This window comes from Ictidomys tridecemlineatus, chromosome X, assembly GCF_052094955.1.
Source record: "Ictidomys tridecemlineatus isolate mIctTri1 chromosome X, mIctTri1.hap1, whole genome shotgun sequence".
Taxonomy (NCBI): Eukaryota; Metazoa; Chordata; class Mammalia; order Rodentia; family Sciuridae; genus Ictidomys; species Ictidomys tridecemlineatus.
The window spans coordinates 42,807,865-42,832,673 of NC_135493.1; the positions used below are offsets into that span (position 1 = coordinate 42,807,865).

A 24,809-nucleotide genomic window follows, 5' to 3' on the forward strand; every position below is an offset into this window, starting at 1 on the left:
CTATCAATGAATAAACTATAGAAGTGGCTGAAGCCAGATTTAACTCTTTACCTTTCTTGCTGGTGGAAAAGCTTCTGAAATTAAGTGGAACATAGGTAAAGGACTGAGAATGCCATAGAATTCTTGGATAACATACCCAAAAGAGTTCCCAAGTAACAGGCAAGGGTTAAGCCTCCCTCTAGAAAGCTACAGAGAAACAAGGAATAGGGTGTTTAGCACTAAGCTGAAATGACTTTCCATTATCTTGGGAGGAGTGTAAAGAGCAGCAAACATCCAAGGTTAGAAAGGAAACAGCTGTATATAAAGCACGTGGCTCAACTAGAGACTATTCTATGCCAACATCCCCTGAAGAAAGTGTCCCAGTGACTTTGAGGCATATTTCAGCTATACTTAGAATTACAGACAAATAATAGAGGCTCACGGTTCCCTCCTTTGTCCCTTGCATCTCTAAGCCAAAGTGTAGATGAGACTTGGACTACATCTATCTCCTGCACAGCAAGGTTAGGCTTCCTTATATACTCCCCTAACCTTGAAAACTTTTCTTCATAATAGCCATCAAATCTATAACTACTTGGACAATATCTATCTTGCCTGTCAGACTGGAAGCCCCATGATGAGAGAAATTAAGTCTGTCTTGTATATCACTACATTTCTTCACATAACAGACATTTAAGAAATATGTATTAAAATGAATTGATTCTATACTTCAAAATATCCATGGTTTATGGGTAATGATGGCAAGAAGGGAAAAAGCATATCCCCATGTTGCTTACTTGTGATTTGAAAATTTGTTAAATTAATGATTAAAAATCACTAAGAGAGAAGGGAAATTGCATGGAAATGGAAGGAGACCCTCAGGGTTATACAAAATTACATACAAGAGGAAGTGAGGGGAAAGGGAAAAATAATACAAAGGGGAGAAATGAATTACAGTAGAGGGGGTAGAGAGAGAAGAGGGGAGGGGAGGGGAGGGGAGGGGAGGGGGGATAGTAGAGGATAGGAAAGGCAGCAGAATACAACAGACTTGAGTATGTCAATATGTAAATCAATGGAAGTGTAACTGATGTGATTCTGCAATCTGTATATGGGGTAAAAATGGGAGTTCATAACCCACTTGAATCAAAGTATGAAATATGATATATCAAGAACTATGTAATGTTTTGAACAACCAACAATAAAAAAAACTTTTATGAAAACCAAAAAATAAATAAATAAATAAATAAATAAATAAAAATAACTGTGGTTAACCTTTTCTCTAGAGTCAATGTCTGCTATGTGAAATATAAGCCTATCTATAGAGTGTGTTCAAGGTAGCACAGTTTTCCTTTGAATAAATTTTACCCAGATGGCATTTTTTAAATAGCTGTCCAGCTGAATTAATTCAGGTAGACCTATTGGCTCAGGTCAGAGAGAAAGAATATTCCTTCAACCCTCTGCAGTATAACTGTCCCTGGACACCTTTTGATTTCTACAGCCTAATCTTGTCTGTCTGGAACACAGGCTAATCCCTCTCGTTCTCATTGCTGTTCAATTCACTATCCAAGCAAAATAGTCATTCCTAAAAAAGTGCAACAAAGAGAAATGGAGAATGAAAAGGAAATGGAGATCATGAGTTTTGCTACAAAACATATATTAGATGTGCTAATGTCAAGTTCATCTTGCTTGGTTATTTGGGATGACTGAACTTATGATTCGTACTATCAGGAACATCAGGAACACCTTAGAGCATGCATTATGGCTGAAGTATATGGAGAAAAAAATAAATATTTATACTCATAAAAATTAATGTCTATTATATCTAGAAACATAACCCTATTTTAATATTTATTTTTTTAGTTATAAGTGGACACAATATCTTTAATTTATTTTATGTGGTACAGAAGATTGAACCCAATATCTCATGCATGCTAGGACAGCACCTTACCTGAGCCACACAACCCCAGCCCCCCTGAGGCAAAACCCCAGGCCCTATTTTCTTGATTCATTGTTCATCTTATTTTAAGTCAGTTAGCTTGGATTCAGAGTATAAAAGTTTCTCAATCTTGGTAGAGAGAAAACTCAACAGTTCTCTGTTTTTCATTTGGAATACTTAGGCAACAGGTTAGTCACTTGAGAGGATGCCAAAAGATGAATTATAAGTATAGATATTATGATACACTTTGTAACAGGTTATCTTAGAACTTATCTAACAAAATGTGTTTCTCTACCAATTTATAAAGTCCTCTCTACTTTGTTTATCTGCCCTTCTTTTGGGTTCCCATAGCACCTGTATTTTATTCTGAGAGACCACTTACCACAGTGTATATAAAAACCTTTTCACTTGTTAATATCCTCAACTAGACTATTAAATCCTTCAGGATAGGGCTAAGACTTCCTCATTTCTGTAACTGCTCAGGTATACACAGAGAAAGTGACCATTCAATGTGGACATCATGGAAAGTAAGCATCTATTTTTTACAGTATTGGAGTTGCTGAACACTTTTTATTTAAACTTTTATTTTACAATTGTCTTCAGAACTCCTTTACAAGACACTCAAGAGGGCCAGATACATTATTTATAAATATACCTAATGTTCTATCCAGGAATGATATATTGCTAAAGAAAAGATCAAAATAGAGTCAACATGTAAATATTACACTAGACAATAAATAAATTTTCTTCTGATTCAGAGGAAATTGGCAAAAGCTTGAGGGTAGCCATCATGAGCACTGATTTGGCAATCAAATCTTGCTAGTTGACAGAGGGCTCTTTCTGAATATAATGCTAAATTAATTGGAAAACTGAATTTTGTAAATTGGGCATAAGAAGGATTTGGCATTCTTCTAATGATACTCATGTAGCTCTATCAGCTAATGAATTCAGAAGGAGAGTAGATTATATAGAAAACATCTATCTTTGGCCACCTACTATCTAATGCATTACAAAGTTAATGTTTTTTAACTTATCAGGACCTATGGTACACCCCACACTTTCTTTGCTTTTGAGAAATTAACTCTCAGTGCTATAACTATAACATTATTTTTTATATTTACTTTATTAACAGAAATGTACTTTTTACATAAAATAAATCATATTGTGTTTGTGTTATTTATATACACTTGACTTCATTCTGAAGAGCTGTCTTTCACCTACACAGTAATAAGCAGTGATTGATCAATAAACCTGGAGAAACTCAAGGCTGCTCTTTTAGCCTCTCCCAAATTTTTCATGTGATGCTTCTGAGCCTCAAAAAGCATTAAGAATAGTAATGCAAAAATAAATAAATAAATAAATAAACAAATAAATAAACCTTGAAAAGCCTATATCCATATTACTTGTATGAAGTCAACACATGGCAATCAAAAGTAATAAATTGCTTTTTATTTTTTTAAAAAAGTATACCTATTTTCAAAATGCTAGTTTTGTTTTTAAACTTTGCTTTGAAGCAAAGTAAAATTTCTTTTTAAAATTTTGATCTTACTCTAAAGATGTAAGGTTATAAGGAATTTCTTCAAAATACATTTTATAAGTAGGATATTTGGTACTATAAGACCATGACCAACTTACACGTTATTAGGACTTCTATGGTATGGGCTGGAAAACTCACATGTTCTTGAACATTCACATATGTAGAGCTCATTTGCATCCCTTGTATAACATTTATTTTCTATAAAATGTGCATTGTAGACAACTAAGTAATGTGACTGATTGGAATGTGTTGTCAAGCTAGCTACATTAGAGCCATGTCTCAATACATACTTTTCTCCTAGTTTTCTTAAGGCTCAATATTAGATTATATCAATATTGGATTATATCTATTTTCTTAAGTTTTTTAAGGTTCAGTATTGGATTATCTCTTTTTAATCTTTGTATAAGCAGCACATAAAGTTCAGCATATAGTTTAATTAACAGTCACCATTTGTTGAATTATTACTATAACCAGGCACATGCGCACATGACACTTCCACACTTTCCTGTCGAATTCTCACTAGATCCTTGCGAAGTAGGTACTGAAAGCACACAATTCAAATTCTTCAATTGAATAAACTAAGATGGTTAGTGGTTGAATAATGCTATGAAAAACAGTAAATTGTGGCATGGGAAACCAAACCAGGTCTATTTGATTGTAAAACCTATGCTCTTAAACACCATGGTAGACCGCTCAGAGTCAATGTTTGTTGAACTGACCTGTTAAGTTGAATATCAAAAATTAAAAGCTACTTTCATGAAACAGGTTTTATGTACAATTTTCCAATAGAAGCCAAGTATTTGTTAGTTTATCTTGTTTTGGGTAACTACAACTTAGAAGAAGGTAACTACATTCACTTTAAGGAAGCAGTACTCTTTCATTTTAAAATATAAAAGAAGAAACAGAAACACAATCTCAAAACTTAAGGTCTTAGAGTCCCTATTTCATTCAGCTATTTTCTTACCTATTTATTTCCTTTTGGACAATTGGATTTTAAAAAATATTACTTTACATCTTTTTATTTTCACAAATAGGTGAAAATATTCCTTATCCCCAAATGTGAAATTGTAGAAAGCACTATGTGATTATATATTAGGCTTTCTAATTTAGCTAAAAATACTAAATCATCATGCATCATACTATGAAGCTATATTTACACATCTTTTTAAAAGCAATAGGAATAGAACTACTCATGAAACAAAGGGGGAAATGGTATTTACCCATCTTATTCCAGAGTAAGATGAAAAATGAGAAAATAAATTATTTGAAGTTTTTTAATGCTTATATGTGATTTGGAACACATTGCTGTTAACTCATGACTAACAGGGAATTAAATCAAGGCAAGATATGTTAAAAACAAATACTGCAATAGGACCATGAACTTGCTAACTGGTCTTTCCTCTTCAAAATGTTAATAAATATTTATCTTTAGTGTTCATATGTGCTATTCATTTCTCTGTAGGAGCATGTTAAAGGAGGCATACATGAAGTTGTTAAAATTAACTGATTCCTATTAATAAAGACACATGTTCCTCTAAGATTTTTATTTCCAAGGGGCCAGTGAACCTTGAAAATAATACACTTAATTAAACTTAGCAATAGAAACTCTTCTCATTGTCAAATATGTTGGACAAAGTACTGGAATTGATAATGTAAACATTTTTCTAAGTTATGAGACTATATTACATATCTCATGAAATCTGTGTAAAAATGCAGGCTCAGTAAGATAATGGGCTTATCTATGGAGCAGAGACTTATTTTTTGGATATTTTAGGCATTTGGGAAAGTGAAACCAATGTAACATTATGTTAAATGTGAATAATCATTGTATTTACCAATATTTTCCTTTAAAAATTTATTTTTCTAATTTCCTCATTTTCCTTTCCCACTATTATAACAACCTTTCTTATTAAGTAACCTCAATTATCTTACAGCATGTCCAAGAGAACTACTATTTTTAGCACCTACTAAATGACAGGCACTGTAAGCATTTATAAAATTTAACGTTTCACCTAACATTTATATCTAGAACAAAGGCAGATGGAGAAGAACAAGGCAGAGAAATAAGTTTAGTATGGGTAACTATGCTTGGAACTTTTAAAATTATTTTCTAATCTTCACAACCTTATAAAGTAGGTCTTATTGCCATTTCACAGAGGACAGAAACAAGAATCAATGCCAAAGACTTCCCTAAAATGCCAAAGCTACTTAATGGTTGAATCAAGATTTGAATCCAGGTCTATATGACTCAAAAACCTATGTTCTGTCAAACCCACATTAATGTCTTATCTAAACATGTACAGAAGAATACTTCTCTGTATTCTTAAATTTTAAAAAATCAACCCAAAGCACAGAAATTAAACAATTAGCCTGAGATCACATATTATGTTAATGAAATTGCTTGAAATAAGACCAAGGAAAGGGAATCCTAAGCTAGGATTTCCTACCAGACATCATGTAATGTATAGATAGTGCTGCCTCTTTAGAATAGGCACATGTTCATAAATGAAATGTAAAATTTAGACTAACGAAACTCCAATGTTGACAACTTAAATATAAGAGTCACTTAAGTCCCAAATTCTGAAATTAAAATCCCCATAGCAAGATTAATTAATTGTGCTAGTTGTGCACATATATCATTTTGTTTTCTTTGTGAAGTTGTAAACCATCTACTTTAAGGGACAAGCTAACATATATGAGAGAAAAAATCCTGAGAATTTTTTTAAATATGAAATATGAATGATAATTAAATAGTATCATAATAGAAACTTTCATGCCAAATGTTCTTGATTTTACTTTTTAAACTGTTTATGGGAGATATTTAAAAAAGAAAGATTTTTGAAAATCCAGAAATCAAAACCCTTGCTTACTTTCTATTAGAGGAGTTATACAAACTGAAAGTATTTTGAGTAGGTGACAAAGATTACAATTTGGCACTTAATTTGACTGGGCAATGACTATGAATGGAGAGGGTATGTAGTTAAAGAACAGATGCTTGGTGATTATTATAATTGTACATATTGGTCTAATCAGAAAACACATACCAAGCAGTCTATAAAAGGATGTGATTTGCTTGTTTGTTTTGGAAATTCACATCAGCTATTTCCAAATATGAGGAACTATTATTAGGGTCATCAACAACTTGCATACATACTATCATTTGTTCATTGAACAAATATTTATAAAAATGCTAGCAGTGTGTTATGTGCTGAATAAATAAAGAGACCAAATTTTAAAAATAAAAATCTCTGCCTACATGAAGTTTACATTCTAGTAAGACAGTTAAACATTAACATGTAAGTTTTACAGTAATTTAGATGATGATATCATGGAAACCAGTAGGCAGGGTATAAGTGGTATTGAGTGGTTGAGATTATAAGTTGCCTGGTTGATAAAACCCATATTAAGAAGGAAGGTGATATATGAACAAAGACTTGAAGCAGGGTGTTGGAGGAAAGTATACAAGTATTAGGGAAGTACAGTATAGATAGAGGGAATAGCTAGTGCAAAGGTCCGAAGGCTCCAGCATAACTTAAGTACAAGAAAAGATCAATCAAGGTAACTCAAAGATTTTAACCTGAGAAACAAGAAAGATTAGCCATTAACTGAAAGTGAAGATGTGATGGATATGTAGATGGATTTGGAAGAAAGATCAGTTTAGTTTGGGATATATTAAGTATGTGATATTTATTAGACATGCAAATGGAGATGATGAGTATGGAAAATCAGTCATAGCAATCTGGAGTTCTGGAGAGAATTCTGGAGATACAAATTATGAAGTAATCAACATAACAATATTTTTTTTTTAATATGTGCATATCCATGTTTATTTATTTATTTATTTTTTTATTGTTGGTCGTTCAAAACCTTACACAGTTCTTAATACATCACATAACAATATTTAAAATCATAAAACTAGATGAGATCCTGAGGAAATCAATACAGATAGAAATGAGAATGGGTCCAAAGAGTAAGTCCTGGTGCACTCCAATGTTATGAGATTCAAGAAAGGAGGAATCAGCAAAGGAGACTGAGATAAAAGACCCCATGAGATAAGAACCAAAGCAAACAAACAAAAAATCAGAATATGAAAGTGGTCTTCCTTTCTTCAACAATTGCAACAAAATATGGAGTCCCAAATTCTTCCCATGTCTTTTATCAAGTTATTCATTTTGTTTTTAATTGCCACAAATCAGAGATAATACCATATTTATATTATTTTATATTACTGCTAGAACTTTTGGAAAATATACTGGCAACACTTTACATGGTATTGCAAACCAGTTTAAGTAAAAATATGTGTATCTACCCATGAACAAATATCCATCTACACATAGCCTATAAAATAATCACATGGCATATCAATTTTGAAGTTAATGATATTGCTATTAATGATTTAGACTGAACATCATTGAATAGTGAGCAACTTTATCAGGATAAACCCATTATTTAAAAATCTTCTCCACATTTCAAAAGAAGAGCTTTTGGACATTTACATATTTATCAAGTGGTGATTACTACTTTAAGAGTTTTAATATATAATTCACATACCATACAATCCATCTATTTTAAGTATGCAATTCAATGTTTTCTGTATATTCACAGATATGTGTAATCATTACCACAGCTAACTTTCCAACACTTTAGTTATGAGAAAGACACAGACTGTTCTTTAGCTGTCATCCTCCTAGCCTTCTCTCTAACTAGTCCTAAGCAATCATAAACCTACGTTTTATCTTTATAGATTTTCTTATTCTTGACATGTTGTATAAATTAAATCATATAGTATATGGAATTATGTAACTGGCTCCTTTCACTTAATATGTTTTCAAGCTTTATCAATGTTATAACATTTGTCAGAATATAATCTATTTATGGCCAAATAATATTCTATTATGCATTCATGCTTATGCCAGTTTTTGTTTGAAAACTTGTGAGATGTTATTTTCAATATATACTTCAACTTCAGAATTGCAAGTGAAAACAATTTTGCCCTTTAACAACTGTAAGGATTATTATTCCCCCCTTATAAGAAAAAAAGAGTTTGGGAAACATCGAAGTATTAGAGTTAAAACTTATTAAACAAAATTATTTGATTATAATAAAGATCTATAGATTTAAAAAGTCAAATAGGCTGCTTAAATAACAAATTTCTTAAACCCCTTAAAATGCTAACATGCATTATGATTATCATCTATGAGAGAATATTCAGCAGTTTCCTAATTTATTTCCATGCAGGATCCTTTCATGTGAAATGTTTCAGATTCATAGAACTATTATTTCAATTTGAAAAATATTGAAAACACTGATATAAAATAATAATTAAATTCAGGATGGTTATTGATCAATTATTTGTGAAATGAGTACATTCCATATCATATGTGACCATTTTTGGCTGTTTTTTTTTTTTTTGGTCATTTGTTAAATAAGAATCAACATTCAGAGAGTCAGATTATACCAAGAAACCCATAGGTCCATACCTCTCATTAAACAGACTTCTACTGTGCCATGTAAAACAACAGTGCAGATGGCTATTCTTTTTTGCATACTCAAGTAAATTTAATATTAGCATTTAATTAACTTGCTCACTAACCTAGAGCAGGAAACAAAAGAAAAAAGAGAGAAAATAATTAATTATATAAATTTAATGTTAGAATAATTTCAGTGAAGCAAAGTCATTTTATCAGTATTCATTCAACAAATCTCCTAAATTCATTATTTTGAAGATATTTTCACATTACATTTCACATAGAAGCAACACGATTTTCTATAGCCACATGTTGACAGGTATCTTGATGAAAATTCTAATTGCTATTAGAGGATTTCAATTTCAATGTTTTGTTCTGATAATCAGAGAAGAAAAATAAAGCAATAAGTAATAGCACCATACCAATTCTGGGCAAGAATGCTAATAAAGCAATAGCACACTTGCCAACAATTGTTATTCATAATTATGAACTATTTTGGTACTCATAAGCTTAAATAATAATCATAAGAGCAATTTCTACACAAGTGCTTTCTTCCCCAAATAAATGTTTATATTCAATTCATTCAGGTGACTGTTTATCTAAACCAGATTGTAATGTTTTTGATATTACTGGCTTTTCATTTAAATCTTTTTAAGTTTTCTGTTTAATCAGAACTTAAAACCATTCTACTGCATCCAGATATCACAAATCATACAATGCAAAGTACTCTGTCTGGTCAACCAAATGGAACTCAGCAGCTGAATAAATTAGGTAGCTGCCTACATTTAGGATTTACTACCTTATACACTTCATGCTTGCCAACTACATTCATTTTAAACTAAAAATAATATGCAGCTAAATGTAAAGATGCTCCAATGACAACCTAAGTAAGATAGAAAATGAAATGGCCTATTTTTATTAATAAAAAAAGTATGTATGCAACAATGGTCAACACAACCTGTCATTTTGCAAAAGAGCATAGAAATGGTAAGAGGAGAAGTGATTTGTTCTCCAAACCTGTGTTGGGAATTTCTGGAGGATTCTTGTGACTACTATAACTTATCGTGACTGAAAAAAAATAGTTATTCATCAAAATCTATACCCACCCTACAACATGCGATGGTGCTAGGTGGAGGAAATGAGAACTTTACTTCCAAGTCCTTTCTTGGATCCAGGTGTGACCAAGTAACTTGTTTTTGCTAGTGGAATGTGAACAGAAATGATGGGTATCACTTCCAGATGGGAATATTTAGTAAGTGGGTATGACTTCTACACTATCTTCCATCCTTGGGCTGGGTAGAGAAGAGATTCTGAAAGCCTTATGAAAGAGTCACAGCATAGAAGCAATCTGGATTCATGAATCACCTTTGGAGGCAAGCTACTCCCTTACTTACTCACACCTGCAATGGATTACTACATGAATGGGAAGTAATTTTCTATTGTGCTAAGTCACTGAAACTTGCAGGATTATGGGTAATAAATCTTGCTATCCTAACCAGCAAATATACATTTCTTACAATAGCAATTTTTTCTCTCATTTAGGGACTACACAGATCTGAGCCAAGATATATGAGCAACTTAGCAGGCTAATAATTTGGTGCCCCCAAATTTCTTTAAATAATGGTTCAACATCTATTGAGAAGACGGACCAAACACTATGTGCAGATGGAGAAGTATGAGGATGTACAATTCATTAGAAAGTCTCTCTGCCTGCTGCTCTAAGATATACAACCATATCTACAAAGTCATCCACCTTATTCACATGCACTGCTGTCCTAGAGAAGAGTCCAGTAAATGCAATGTTCTCCATCTGTTTATAGCCTTAGTGATATTTTTGTATCTGTGAAATGTTTTCAAATATACCAATTGGCACCCAGGGCAGCTACCTGACTTTCAAGCCCTTAAATTGAGTCTCAATCTATGTCTGTCATCCTAAAATGTGTTTTACCAAACTGTTTCTTGAACATTTTTTTTACTTTGACCCACAGAATAAAATACATTTTAGATTGGACCCCGTATACTCCTATGTTTGTTTCATGAAAAGGTAATTGCCTTACTATATGTGATATACTCTGATATATTCTATTTTCTGTCATTTTAGAAGTGCTGGTTGTAATCTTCTCAATTGATTTTACAACCCACTAATGGGTCATAACCCATAGTTCAAAAAATACTCTTGGATGGATTCTTCTTGTGGATATTTAGCTTTATCTTTTGGAAGAGAAGGGAAATAAATTCAACAGGGAATGAAATGGAAGAATTAAGATACAGGAAACTACTAAAGGTTGGGGAGAATAAAAGAAAACTAATGATGCATGTGAAAATGGATGAAAAGAAAAAGCATAGTATCAAGGAATGCATAACATAGCATTAGCTAACCTTAGTGTAGAATATGCTTTCAATGAACAAACTTGGGCTTTATTTGTAGGAACCAAGGAGACTGAGAAAGTCTGTGGAAGAGCACAAGCAAATTGCCTCAGTAAGAGCAATGCCAGAGGTTTTATTTCTGAATATATGCATGAAAATGTTAAAAAAAACTTGAGAAAAGAATGCCAGGGACACCCTAATTGAGAATTTTATCCTCTGGCTAGACTACATTCTTGCCCTGTCACAATAGTTACATACACATTCACAAAATTTCCAAGAACTGAGATCCTGTAAGATCATATTTAATTTCAGTCTTGGAAAGTATCCAGTCCATTCTGGGTCTACTAAGAAAGGAGAACAGAACAAATGAAAAAAAAATGTTTGGCTCAGCAAGTATGACACAGTTTTCAAGTGAAAACTATTGCTGAAGAGTATATTTATGGATTAAAACAGATGATATGTTAATTTTCACATGTTTGAAGGAAAGCCTTGGCGAGAAATCACAAAATCTCTCAGGACCAGCATTTAGATATTGTTCTGTGAAACTTTTTTTCCATTTTCTTGCTGTCATAAGAGAACTATGATCTCTAGTCTCACTGGTCAAAAATATTATAAATATTATTTATTTATTTATTATTGGTTGTTCAAAACATTACAAAGCTCTTGACATATCATATTTCATACATTTGATTCAAATGGATTACGAACTCCCATTTTTACCCCGTATACATATTGCACTGTTTTAAACAAAGTTTTCTTTTTTAAATATGCAAATGCATTCAGATTATATAGGTTTTTTTCTAAGTAACAAAGGAATAACTAACAATTACGAAACAATCTCCCAAAATGGCAAAAGTCACATATGGACAATTCATAGAGAAGGCACTACAATTGGACAATAATCATTTTAAATAGATGTTCAGGGCTAGGATTGTGCCTCAGTGATAGAGCACTCACCTAGCCTGTGTAAAGCCCTGGGTTTGATCCTCAGCACCACATAAAAATAAATAAATAAAATATAGGTATTAAAAAATAGATATTCAAGGGGATAGGCAAAATCATGGAAGTTAAAACAACTTAAAATTTTTTAAAATTAAATTAATAGAGAATTATTGTTAAATATTTTGCTAAGGGAATGCTAAGACAGGAGAGTTAAGGAAGTGGTTAGAGGAGGATTATAAATTGCTAAAAACCTTTTTAGAAAGCATCATGATATATCAAGAATGTTATGCTTTTTATTTAAAATATGCTTCATTTTGACCTAATATTTCTCATTTTAAGGATCAATTATAGGGAAATGATATGAAATTCAGAAAAAAAGCATCATATACATGTATGTTTGTTGGAACATCAAACATAACAAAATCATGAACAGCTTTTAGTTTTATGAAAAGCACCATGGAGGTTGGCAAGAACAAGTGCCTTTTGAAAGGTGGCAAGAAGAGAGCTAACAGGAAAGTGACTGATGCATTTTCTAAGACAGATTGGTATGATATGAAAGCATTGGCTATGTTCAATATAAGAAATATTGGAAAAACATTAGTCATGAACACTCAAGTAACCAAAATTGCATCTGATGGCCTCAAAAGTCATGTGCCTTAAATGAGCTTTGGCCAATATGCAGAATGATAAAATTGCATTGAGAAAATTCATGCTAATTGCTAAGGAAGTTCAGGGCAAAAACTGCCTTTCATTGCATGGATCTTACCCATGACAAAATGTGTGCCATGGTCAAAAAAAATGGCAGACCATGATTGAAGTTCATGTTCACGTCAAGACTATCTATGGTTATTTGCTGCATCTGTTTGTGTTGCCCTTACAAAGAAATATGCAACATTCAGATATGGAAGACCTTTTATACTCAGCACTAATAGGTCCATCAAATCTGGAAAAAATGATGGAAAACATGACTCAGGAGGTACAGACAAAGGACTTGAAAGAAGTGGTCAAGACAGCATTGGGAAAGACACAGAAAAGGCTTACCAGTCTATTTATCCTCTTCGTGATGTCTTTGGTAGGAACGTAAAATTGCTGAAGAAGCTCAAGCTTTAATTAAGAAAACTCATGAAGTTTTCATGGTAAAGGTAGTCATTCTAGAATTGCTACTGGGGATGGTACAGGCACTAAAGTTGAACAAGTAAATGGATATGAACCACCAGTTCAAGAATCTGTTTAAAATGCAGATTTTTAATAGTGACAAATAAAAAGTCCTATTTGTAATGGAAAAACATCACGAACAATATAGGCATATATCAATTACAGAATGGCTGAGTCACATAAACAGCTATTAAAAATAATGTTTTGGAAGGTTTCAATTGCATGAATAAGTTCTCCCAAATATTAGTTTACAAAAAAGCAGGATGTGGAAATTTAATTTGATATCATCTCAACAGGGTCAAAAACATAGATGGAAAAAAGTGTACATAAAAAACACCAATTATCATTTTCCAAAACAAGAGAAACTTAACTTTTTATACTCTTCTGTAGAGGACCAATGCTCTAAAATGAGTATATATAGCTCAAATGCCATTTAAATAAGACAAACTTTTACTCTTATATGTTGTTGATGTGACTACAAATTAGTGCAACCACTAGGGAAAGCAGGATGGAGATTCCTTAGAAAACTTGGAATGGAACTACCATTTGACCCAGTTATCCCACTCCTCAATTTAAACCCTACAGACTTAAAATCAGCATACTACAGTGACGCCACCATATCAATATTTATAGAAGCTCTATTCACAATAGCCAAAACTATGGAAACAATCTAGATGCCCTTCAATGAATGAATGGATGATGAAAAAATGTGGTATGTATACACAATGGAATATTAGCAATAAAGAAGAATGAGATAGATGGAAGTAGAGAATATCATGCTAAGTGAAATAAGTCAATCTCAAAAAAACCAAAGGCAAAATGTTCTCTGTGATATGTGGATGCTAACCCAAAACAAGGGAGCAAGGGAGTGTGGAAAGGGAAGAATAGCAGTCCATTGAATTAGACAAAGGGAAATGAAGGGAAGGGAGGAAATAGGAAGGACAGTAGAATTAATCAGATATAACTTTCCTATCTTACATTTTAATACATGGCTAGGGTAACTCCACATCATGTATAACCACAAGAATGGGATCCTAACTAGAATAAGTTATACTATGCATATGTATTATTTACCAAAATTCATTCTACTGTCATGTATAACTAAAAATAACAATAAGACAAACTTTTATAATGAAATGACTTATTATAACTAGTACACGTTTCTTGCCCCAAATCAGAAAAAAATGTTTTAAAAATTTGCATTGCAGTACTTTCTATGACCCTATAGTGCTTCTCTCCATGTTTTTATAGCATACTACATACCATTTGTGTACAATTATTTTTAAAATAACATGGCTTGTGATTACAAAAGTAATACCTGCTCATTGTGTAAAAATTTGGAAAATATAGAAAAATAACAAAAACTAAAAATCATCTATAATCCCACCACACATAATAATAAGTAGCAACAATATTATTAGTCACAAAGCCTGCTAACCACCAGTAAGCATTTTAGATCAACTATCTCATTTAGTTTTCATAAGAGCCCATTGATTCATAGCTATGAATCTTCCTGTTTCAGATACATGAAACACATTCAGATGAGTTACTTACCTTATCCAAATCCATATAACTAATAAGTGGCAGAGCTGCCCTGATTCCACAGAATGAGTTCTTAAGCACTATTGTTTTCTGTGTTTATAAAGTAAATTTATTTGGCATACAATAATTGTACGTATTTATGGGGTATACTGTAATATTTTGATACCATTATACAATATGTAATGATCAAGTCAGGGCAATTAGCATGTCCATTGTCTCAAATGTATTGTTTCTTTGTGTTAGGAACATTCAGAATCCTGTCTTTTAACTATTTTTAACTATCTAAGTACAGAACTGGAACTGGAACTTATTCCTCCTGCCCACCTGTAATTTATCCCCAATCACCAAACCCCCAGCTTCTGAATACCACTATTCTACTCTCAACTTCTATGATATCAACATATTTACCTTTTTTCTGCTTTACTTCTTTATTATTTATAACCTCTTATTATTTATAACTTCTAATAGCTCTATTTGTGTGCTCAAAAATATATGGTTATGCATGACAAATTTGTGGTACAGAGATACAATTTGAAGTGGCACTTATGATTTAAAACACATATACACACACATATGTGTGTGTTTGTGTGTGTGAGTGTGTGTGTGTGTGTATGTGTATTGTGTGTGTGTGTGTGTATATGGTTATATTTATTTTTCCCTTAGCAATACTTCAACTTATACTGGCTATCTTCAGAGTTATTATCTTCTCCCTCATGAGTTTGGTCTCTCATTTTCAATAGTCCCATTCTTAGCATATTCACTTATGTTTTTTATTATGGCAAAAGCTCTTAAACTGAAGTTCACAGACAAGTTTAAGATGATATATCAAACACCAGAAACCGAATGGAAAAAAATGAGAAAATTTATAAATTTGTCTTATGTAGGGAAAGGATATGGAAATTTCATCAAATTTTAAAAACAGCCTGTGACCTCACAAAAGGTTATGAATATCTGCCACTTTGTATTCTCCTTCAAAAAAGCTATGTCTTCATGCATTTTAGCCAAAATAAAAAATTCTAATATTTTACTGATTCCTTTAAAACTCATTTTCAGAAACGTCTAAATATGCAGAATGATCTTGCTTTTAGCTTGTTTGCAAGTTTTCTGAATGCTCTATAATTTTTTTCTTTATTGCTTATTTTTAAAGGAGTTGCAATCTATCTTGATCCCATTTTAGCCAATAGTTAGGAGAAAACAATTTTCTAAACTAAGCTCAACCTGGCTATTAGGTATATTCCTTTCTCAGATATACAGTTGGATAACAGGTAGATATATATGCTCTCAGAGGCCTGATCTCAGTGTCTAACTTGATTTACCTAATGTACCTTCTTTGATGGAAAACTAGATCCTCTTCCTGACCCATATACTTTCTTTGTTGAAAATCTGAACTAATGCAATACACACACAAAAATTAGAATCCCTGGTATGCATTTCTACTGGTTCTTTCTCTGTTCCTACCTACAGTAATGTGTTTGTGGAGACTGAATTAAAAAAAAAAAAAAAAGATTCACTACTGCTTCGTATTCAAAATTCCAAAGCCATTTCCATTTGCCGCTTTTCTTCATTGTTTTCTAGGAGTTCCAGTTGCCAAGTACATATAGGAAGAAAAGCAAAATGTTTGGCAGGGGAGGGGGAGTCCAGTCTGCTAGCAATGTAAAATATATCTACCACACAGTGTTTTGGAACCAGGATTTAGACTGTACGGGAACATATCTTAGTTTCATGTTTTCAATGTTTAGCTTACCAAATTTCAAGCAGCATAGTATGGGAAGCTCATGAATTGCACTTTTCAATTCATTGCTTACTGATTTTTAACTAGTGGAAGTTTCTCCCTGTCTATGGCAATAATTTCACTGCCATTCTGAATTATCAGTATTCTTGTGAGTTTTCATCATTTTTCTATGTCTTCATAGGTATTTTAGTAGAAATTCAAGAGTGGTTATGTCAGGGACTGCCAGCCAAATGCCATTTTTCAAAGTTAGTATTTCTAGGGCTGTGCCAGTGGAAGATTCCAAGAGAATTCTGGCAGGAAATACCAAACCCTTTCTAACATCAGTAAGTTAAAAAGTAGAAATTTCACAATCCAAACTCTAGTATTGTAAAGTATTTTAACTCTTCCAGATAATTTGAATGTTCTCAGAAGTAGAAATAAATAATGCCTAACAATGATCAAAGTTCTGAAGTAGATAAAATCTATCTCTTCCTTTTTCCTTTCTCTTTATTGGTCTTCTCACAATTAATGCCACATATTCCTCTACTACCCAGGGCCTTTATACCTCCCATTATGTAAACCCAACCTGGCCTGTCCTCTTTGGGCATCAGGTACTAGTTCTACATCATTCTTAGCTTCTGCTATTAAATATCATGTTTCTTCAGTGTACAAATATCTCCTTGACAAATAGGTACAGATAGACCCTAACAGAAGGAGAGAGATGGGAGGAAAAGAGGTATTATAATAATACAATCACCTGCTTCGTCTTTTCTTTTGCTCACCTCCTTCACCTTTTTTTGTTAAATTATATAATGAAACATTTATTAATTTTATATGTGCTTGAAAATACATAATTGCATTTATACATAAGGCATGAATATTTAGAAATGAAAATCCTCTTGAAGCTAGAGATGTAGAGTATACGATATTAAGTGAAAAGTAAATCAAGAACTAAAAATGTTTGAAGTACATAATCTCCTAACAACAGATTACTTTTAAAACAAATTAACATTATATCATTAGGATCTGGCTTGCAATTCAACTCTCCTGCATTTACAGGATAACAGGAAAAAAATCAACTAAATTTATAAAAGGAAATTGTAAAACTCTGCTGTAGACCCATCCGGTCCTGGGCTTTCCTTGGTTGGTAGTCTTTTGATTGCTTCTTCTATTTCATCTATTGATATTGGTCTGTTCAAATTGTGTGTATCCTCCTGACTCAGTTGGGCAAATCATATGACTTAAGAAATTTATGGATGTCTTCACTATCTTCTATTTTATTGGAATATAGGTTTTCAAAATAATTCCTAATTGTCTTCTGTATTTCTGTAGTATCTGTTGTGATGTTGCCTTTTTCATCCCGTATGTTAGTAATTTGAGTTCTCTCTCTTCTTCTCTTTGTTAGCATGGCTAAGGGTCTGTCGATCTTATTTATTTTTTTGAAGAACCAACTTTTAGTTTTGTCAATTTTTTCAATATTTTCTTTTGTTTCCATTTCGTTGATTTCCGCTCTGATGCTCTGATTTTAATTATTTCTTGCCTTCTGCTGCATTTGCTGTTGTTTTGCTCTTCCTTTTCTAGGGCTTTGAGAAGAAGTGTGAGCTCATTTATTTGTTGTTTTTTTTCTTTTTTTGAGGAATGACCTCTAGGCAATGAATTTCCCTCTTAAAACTGCTTTCATTGTGTCCCATAGATTCTGATATGTTGTGTCTGTATTTTCATTTATCTCTAAGAACTTTTTGATTTCCTCCTTTATGTCTTCTGTAATCTATTGATCATTCAGTAACATATTGTTCATTTTCCATGTGATGTAGGATTTTTCCTTCCTTCTTTTATCATTGATTTCCAGTTTCATTCCATTATGATCAGAAAAAATGCATTGTATTATCTCCACGCTTTTATATTTACTGAGGGTTGCCCTATGGCATAATATATGGTCTATTTTTGAGAAGGATCCATGTGCTGCTGAGAAAAAAAGTATATCCACTTGATGATGGTTGATATATTCTATATATGTCAGTTAAGTCTAGGTTATTGATTGTGATATTGAGTTCTACAATAAGAGAGGTAAATAGGGAGCCTACATCATGGGAACAAGTTTTACTCCTCACACTTCAGATAGAGCCCTAATATCCAGAGTATACAAAGAACTCAAAAAATTAAACAATAAGATAACAAATAATCCAATCAACAAATGGGCCAAGGACCTGAACAGACACTTCTCAGAGGAGGACATAAAATCAATCAACAAATACATGAAAAAATGCTCACCATCTCTAGCAGTCAGAGAAATGCAAATCAAAACCACCCTAAGATACCATTCACTCCAGTAAGATTGGCAGCCATCATGAAGTCAAACAACAACAAGTGCTGGCGAGGATGTAGGGAAAAGAGTACACTTGTACATTGCTGGTGGGACTGCAAATTGGTAAGGCCAATATGGAAAGCAGTATGGAGATTCCTGGGAAAGTTTGGAATGGAACCACCATTTGACCCAGCTATTACCCTTCTCGGACTATTCCCTGAAGACCTTAAAAGAGCGTACTACAGGGATACTGCCACATCAATGTTCATAGCAGCACAATTCACAAGAGCTAGATTGTGGAACCAACCCAGATGCCCTTCAATGGATGAATGGATTAAAAAAATGTGGCATTTATACACAATGGAGTATTACTCAGCACTAAAAAATGACAAAATCATGGAATTTGCAGGGAAATGGATGGCACTAGAGCAGATTATGCTAAGTGAAGCTAGCCAATCCCTAAAAAACAAATGCCAAATGTCTTCTTTGATATAAAGAGACCAACTAAGAACAGAACAGGGAGGAAGAGCAGGAGGAAAAGATTATCATTAAACAGAGACATGAGGTGGGAGGGAAAGGGAGAGAAAAGGGAAATTGCATGGAAATGGAGGGAGACCCTCATTGTTATACAAAATTACATATAAGAGGTTGTGAGGGGAATGGGGAACAAACAAGGAGAGAAATGAATTACAGTAGATGGGGTAGAGAGAAGATGGGAGAGGAGGGGAGGGGGGATAGTAGAGGATAGGAAAGGTAGCAGAATACAACAGTTACTAATAGGGCATTATGTAAAAATGTGGATGTGTAACCGATGTGATGCTGCAATCTGCATTTGGGGTAAAATTGGGAGTTCATAACCCACTTGAATCTAATGTATGAAATATGATATGTCAAGAGCTTTGTAATGTTTTGAACAACCAATAAAAAGGAAATTGAATAATTTTCCTTAAGTGCCACTTATATTTCTATTTTGCAAGGATCAAAACTACAGTTTGTCACCATTTCTTTTGTTGTTAATGTATCCCCCAGAACACACATTTTTAGATAGTCACTTTTCCTAGGACTACACATGACATTCTATTCTACTCCACCTTAATGCTATCTCTGACAAGATTATCTGACATTCTTTAGTAAACCATTTTCTTTTTTTTTAGTTATAGGTGGACACAATATTTTTATGTGGTGCTGAGGATTGAACCCAGTGCCTCACACATGGTAGGTGAGCAGTCTACCTCTGAGCCACAACCCCAGCCCCATAAACCAGTTTTATTAATGAAAAAAGGTATTTCTTTCCTGCTACTTGGGAATTCCTCTCATTTTTAATCCCAGGAATAACTACATATAAATTATTGATATTGGTGATATATCCAAATATCTTCTATATAATACATTCCACAAGCAGCAGGATTAAAGGTATGATTTTGTTTATAGATATTAGAATTCATAGTTCAGTTTCAGTTATTTTTAGATTTTAATTCTTGACTGCTACAGTATAGCATAGTTGTTGAGCATATAAATTAAACTCCTGTCTGTTACTTACTAGCTGAATCACTTTGTAGACAATACTTATTTTCTCTAAGACTTAGTTTCTTCATCTGTAAAAAAAAAACATTAATAAGGTTACCTGATCTCCAAAGGACTGGTGGAATGAATTAATGAACTAATGAATGCATGGGGACTTGTGTGACACTGCATATCACTTAATGATACTGTATATCTGGCTCATATAAGTACATAATATATATTAACTATCATTATAAGAAGAAATACGGAGTGAAGTTTGAGGAATGTGGATTCTGAATCTATGCTGCCTAGATGCCAATATTTATCATTTAATGGCTATATGTCCCAAAGTCATTTACACTCTTGATTCTCTGTTTCTTGTCTATAAAAGAGAGATAAAAACAGAATCTACTTTGAAGGGACACTTAGTATATCAAATGACATAGTTTATGTAAACCCTTAATAGAGGTCCTACCATACAGGAAGTACTCACTAAATGTTAAGAATCATGCAATAACATTTCTGTAATAAAGACTTAATGCTGTTTTTGCTAAAACCATTGACACTTTGCTTGGGACTGTAGATGTACAATGTTAACTAAAAGCAGATAAAAGCCTGACATCTTTGCCTTTATATTATATCTGTCTCCTTTTGCTACCTTAAACTTTAGGTCAGATTCCTGCTCAGCTCTGTGTGTAGACATGTTAATCATTTATGAAATATTCATCTAAAAACTGGTACTATAATGTTGATTAGTTCTACATTTACCTAATCCCACCTTCAAGGCTGAAGATGTCAATATAAAAGCAAAGGCATTTTTAAGATTTACAGGTACATCATAATTAACAGATTGTCAACCATTAGTTTTTACTTCATCTTGTGCCAGACTACAAGAGCAGTGCATAGAAGTCTCTAGTCATTACTCCAAATCTGAAGGAGGACCCAGTCATTGTCCTAAGCATCTCCATTTGTTCCTCTAGCCTGATCTTTGAGTCATCTCTCTTTTTCAACTTATCTCAAGTTCCAGGAACAGTGAGCCTTGTAGGTAATCATGTTTCCAGGTACCAGCAAAATCATGAATGACCAATCCTGAGAAAATGATCAACTAGACCAGTTTAACCAAGAGTATATGATTATGTATGCTTCTTGTCCCTCACCATTTTGTTCCTTGCCTACATAATCCCAAGATTTTTATTAACACCTCAGAGAGACAGATTTTCAGTCACTAAACTTCTGTTTTTTTCTCCCCAGTGTAGCCATACAGAGATAAATTGCCACCTTCACCACCATTCATCAACTGTTTGGTCAACTGGGGCAAATGGCAGAGACTGGTCCATTGGGATCCCCAAGTCAGGCCTCTGGCCTAAGACTCTAGTAACCATGACAACTGTGAAAACAAGGAAAAACAATAGCTCTTAAGTCACACAGACCAGGCTACAATTTATTTACTTGTCCATATACCTCTCCTGAGATTCTGTGCTCATCTTTAAGTAAGTAACTCATAGTATCAGAATATAAATATTTAATTATATAAAATTAGCAATACTATTTCTTTATCAATGTAGCTATCCAAATAACTGAATATAACTGATATTCTAAAAGCTTAGCAAACAAAAAAATCCAAGGCAGAGGAATTTCTGTGACAGAGATAGCCTCAAACCCAATAAACAGACACAGGGAGGAAGTACTCCCCTGAGGCAAAAGCTCAACTGAATGTGATGAATTGAAAGGGCAATAAAAAGGTGGTGAGGTGGTTGTAGTTAATGACAAGAAAAGAACACAGGGGTACAGCTAGTAAGCAATAACATGGGAAGAAGTTTACAAGCCCTAAGGAAAACATTTCAGAAAAAGTGTAAAAGCTTACAAGCTGACTTAGAATTTGTAAGTGGTCATTGACAAGCTATGTTTGGATACAGACCTAAAAGGGCTCATTTCTGTAAGACATATGGTTCTGCTATAGAACATGTGAAAATTTTGAAAAAAGTGACATTTACATGAAATATATTTTGCCTTAAAGAGCTGGATGTGAAAGTGAATATAGAGACACCAAACTGATCTGGAATCTGAGAAATTTGTTTTGGGCATTAATGAAGATGTCAGGTGTGGATGTCAAAATGGATGAATGAATTGTTGCCCCAAACACACATGCTGGTTAACAACCTGCCAGAGATTGAGCAAAAACTACCTGGAGTTGAGTCACATAAATAAGAAATGATGGAGCAGTGACAGCAATAAACACTATAATAAGAAAACCTGGGCTGCACAAATGACACTTGAGGTATGATGCTGGAATTCTGGAAATGAGAATGCATGCAGACATTGGCAAGCCATGTTCTGGGAGATGATGTTAGAGAAAGGCCAACTGGGCCAGTAAACACTGATGGGATGGAATATAGATGTGAACAAGAGGCATAGAAAGTACCTCCTTGCAGTGCGATTGCACAGGGTTTTCTTGGGCTTAGAACTTAATATATAATGATTATATTGGATCAAGAGAAATTGCTCCATGAAAAAATGAAAGTATAAATAAGAAGTCTATTTGTATGGCTTAAATTGTCATGACCACAGGGAAAAAATGCCATGAATTCCATTAACTATGCTAGGGTTACAATTGCTAAATCCATTTATAACACTTTGAGATTCCTTATAATGCCTAAGGGGTCACAGGAACAAGATGCACTAATTTTTGAAAGCATATCCTTTATTTTGCCTATAAACCAACTTGGGAGGATAGTTCACCTTTTTCTCTAGTAAAACTGAAGGAGCAAACCATCTTTTTCCTAACACACCAATGAGAATGATTACTGTTTCCTTAACCAAATGAAGCAGGAGTGACTCTAAGAAAAGACCAGCTTATTTTAACAAATCCTTTACCAGAAATAGATTGTCTGTATTATTATCATCAATCCTGCCTAAGTATTGCCAACCCATTCCCCTCACCACCTTCACTAACACCCACCTCACAAACCCACACAAAGCAACCTAATTTTTCCCATTTTATCTTAAAATATCAACTTGATACAGGACTTTGCTATTCTACAGAGTAACATCACATAGCACATGTTTAAGTTCCTTTCCCTCAAATGACTCCTAATTACCAGCCAGTACATTTTTGGCCAGTGCTTACTTCCTTGGTTACTTGAGTTCTGGAATGTGGAAAGCTCTGAAATTTCTTCAAGCAGTATCAACTTTGTTTATTCCCTGGAGTTTTATTCTGGTGCAGAAAAGGAAGAGAAAACAATTTTATTGGGTTAACTAATTTTGCTAAGAGTGACACAGTCTCAACCTGATGGAGAAACAACATGACTCCCTAAGCATAAGGAATAAAACTAAAAGGTTCCTTGAAGTCTCCTGATCCAGATGAATTTCAAATTTAAGAATCACTGTGTTTCAACATCCTCTCTATGCAGAATAAGAAAGAGACTCACAAGGCACTTGAAGGAAAATTCTCTAAGAACTGGGACAAACTGGACAAATATCTATAATAAATCTAAGGAAATGTTGATTTGAATATTGTTTACATTTGCTCTAGTTCACACTTGAAGACTGGAAATATGACTTGTGGTAGGAACAGTACCATGTAATTCCATAAAATACTAGAGAACTAGTCTTGGTGGTTGCAAGTAACCAAAAACTCCCTTGAGTGGTGACACTGTCATTTTATAATATTTCCTAAAAAGATAATAGAAAATAGCATGCTAGTCATATACTTTCTCATCAAATAACATTGTATTTTATAGAATATATAAGGAAATGAAGTGTTTCCATGGCATGGCATTCAAGTTAAAAAGACAATATTCTTGATTTTATGGAGAGAAAAAAATGCAGAATAGAAGATAAAGGATTAATATTTAAGGTAAATGCCAAATCTTATTTTAGATTTCTTAAAATTCTTCAAAATTATGTATTTTGTTGTAAAATAAAAGTGGGAAAATTCAATAATATTTTGAATTTTGAAATTAGGTCAATAAGTTTAATAAGTTCTCTTCATCCATTCAACATTCATTCAACAAATCTAGAACATATCATGCATACAAATTAATGGGTAATGTGCTTTGGAGCATATAAATGTTCATAAATCATCATGCATGTCTTCAAAACAACTAAAAGTAATAAGTAACATAAAATGATATAGTACACTAAGTATAGTGATTATAATAAATAATATAATTGAAAAATAATATTACTGAGGGTAGCTATCATGGTGAGGGAAGACTTTGTAGAAGTGACAGAGACTGCAGTGGACTTCCCAAATCAGGTAAGATTTAAATTGTAAGAGAGCCAGGAATAGGAATGGGCTTGGGAAGAGTAATATTTTAGCTTTATCCAAACATTAGAAATAAACTTTCAGTGTTTGCCAAATTCTT

At 33.2% G+C, this 24,809-nt stretch overlaps 1 protein-coding gene and 1 pseudogene across 1 annotated transcript in view; one reads left to right on the plus strand and one right to left on the minus strand.

Annotated features, from left to right (window-relative positions):
* Positions 1 to 24,809, minus strand: part of Il1rapl2 (interleukin 1 receptor accessory protein like 2) — a 1,069,701-nt gene that overhangs the window by 729,930 nt on the left and 314,962 nt on the right. The gene's annotated exons all lie outside the window — the stretch shown is intronic.
* Positions 12,683 to 13,460, plus strand: LOC101967377 (small ribosomal subunit protein eS1 pseudogene; annotated as a pseudogene).